Source organism: Microtus ochrogaster, chromosome 16 (assembly GCF_000317375.1).
Source record: "Microtus ochrogaster isolate Prairie Vole_2 chromosome 16, MicOch1.0, whole genome shotgun sequence".
Taxonomy (NCBI): Eukaryota; Metazoa; Chordata; class Mammalia; order Rodentia; family Cricetidae; genus Microtus; species Microtus ochrogaster.
Window position 1 is genome coordinate 10,836,479 of NC_022018.1, and position 2,051 is coordinate 10,838,529.

Below are 2,051 nucleotides of genomic sequence, written 5' to 3' on the forward strand. Positions count from 1 at the left end.
CTATGGCATGATAAAGAATTTCCCCTATATGGTCACTTTGACAACACATATACTAAAATTGGAACGATACAGAGAAGATTAGCGTGGCCCCTGTGCAAGGATGGCGTGCAAATTCATGAAGCGTTCCATATTTATAAGCTTGGAAACAAAACCCAAAGGATTTTTCCGCCTTTGTGAGTCTTTAGGGTTTAAGTTACAAAGCTTCTGCCTAGATATTGTTTCTGGAGTTAGCATGCTCTTTTGTTTGCCAGTGCCAGCTGCTGCATCCAGGGTCCTGTGTAAACAAATACACACTAGACAAACTCCACCACTGAGATGGGACTGTAGCCCCACCACGCCCCTTCGATAGCATTTTGGCCTATTGACATACTTTGTGCTTTCCCTAATCTTTGAATTTGCATCAGATTGTTGGTTCTGACTTGCCCGTTGTCTCCCTGGAACAGTCCCACAGGCAGCTCAGGCTGACTTTAGGCTGCTGCTTTAGGCCACAGTGTGGGTTACTGGTGTACGCAGCCCTGGTCTTACTCACTTTTGCGTTGATTGGGATTTCTGAGTTTGAGGCTGGGAGCTGGTGTTACAGACCCATCGGTTTGTTTCTTAGAGTCTGCTAGTCAGGCTTTCTTATTTGCTTGAAAATCTGCTTTTCATTCCTGACATTTAAGGGTCCTTTAGGTGCATGGTCCCAGGTTTGTAGTTCTCCCTTAGTTGCTGTAAGTATACTGTGCTGTGATTTGTCTTACTGATGTTAGGTTTTGTTCCAGATGTTATGTTATTTCTATACACCCAGAGGTTTATTTCTTTCTCTCTCTCTCTCTCTCTCTCTCTCTCTCTCTCTCTCTCTCTCTCTCTCTAACACACACACATGCACACACACACACATGCGCGCACAAAAAGCATGCCATAGTATGCATGTGGAAATTAGAGGACAGTTTGTACAATTATTATTATTATTTTGATTTTTTCGAGACAGGGTTTCTCTGTAGCTTTGGTGCCTGTCCTGGAACTAGCTCTTGTAGACCAGGCTGGCCTTGAATTTACAGAGATCCACCTGCCTCTGCCACCTGAGGGCTGGGATTAAAGGTGTGTTCCACCACCACCCACCTTTTTTTTGGGGGGGTGTACAAATCTTATTTTAAAAATTCATGTATTTACTTAATTTAGGTGTACATATGTGTCTGAATTTTATGTGACATGTGCGTGCAGGTGCTTGAGGAGGCCAGAAGAGGGCTTTCCATCCCCTAGAAATGAAGTTAGAAGTAGGTGGCTGTGCCTTATCCGATGTGGGTGCTCCAGACTAAACCAGGCTCACCTACAGGCCAGTCCTCAGGGGCCTATTCTCATCATGGTTCCCACAGATGACGCACACTTGTGTCAAGGTGAGAAACTAAGCCACACAGCTGTCATGTGTTGAACACTGTTCATCCTTCTCATTTCTGGACTTCCACTGGAACAGGGTGGACTGTCCTGCCCTTGCCAGTGACGTGTGTAGTCCAGCAGTTAGTGTTTCAATTCAATTTAGCTTCCTACCATCTCCAGTAGTAGCTGCTTTCTTACTGTTGCCCTAAATGTCTTAATATTTAGTTTCCCTTAAAGTGTGTGTTTGGTGCTGGGGAAGTGCATTGTAGATGCTCTGTGTGACGCACTCTCCCCGCACTGGTGCCTGTAGCCTTCTCTTGGGTCTTGGATCCTAGGCTGTACACTGTTTCCTGTTGAATCTCTGTACATGTGTGTTCGCGTGTGTATGTGTGTGTGCATATGTGTGTACATGGTTGTCCTGTTGGCTTTTTCTTCATGCATTTCACGAGTACAGATGGTAAATTTGTATTTAGCTGGATTTTGTATGAATTGTATATATCTTCCCTGATTTCCTGGAGACTTGCCCCGAGTTGCCCACCTGTACTCCTGAAAGTGAGTAAAGGCACGAACCACCACGCCCATCCCCAGAGACGCTTTCAAGCTTTCCTCTCAGCCTGGGCGTCCAGATTTATTCGGGTGAAGATTTAGCTGGGACTGAAAATAAGAACAGTGCACCAGTGAGTACAGGCGGCTTA

The 2,051-nt window shown here is 45.3% G+C and overlaps 1 protein-coding gene and 1 non-coding gene across 2 annotated transcripts in view; both read left to right on the plus strand.

The window, feature by feature from the left end:
- Msh2 (mutS homolog 2) overlaps positions 1-2,051 on the plus strand; it is a 55,391-nt gene that overhangs the window by 32,696 nt on the left and 20,644 nt on the right. The gene's annotated exons all lie outside the window — the stretch shown is intronic.
- Positions 29-135, plus strand: LOC113456904. Its single transcript, XR_003377631.1, has one exon. It is a non-coding gene; the product is annotated as a U6 spliceosomal RNA (small nuclear RNA).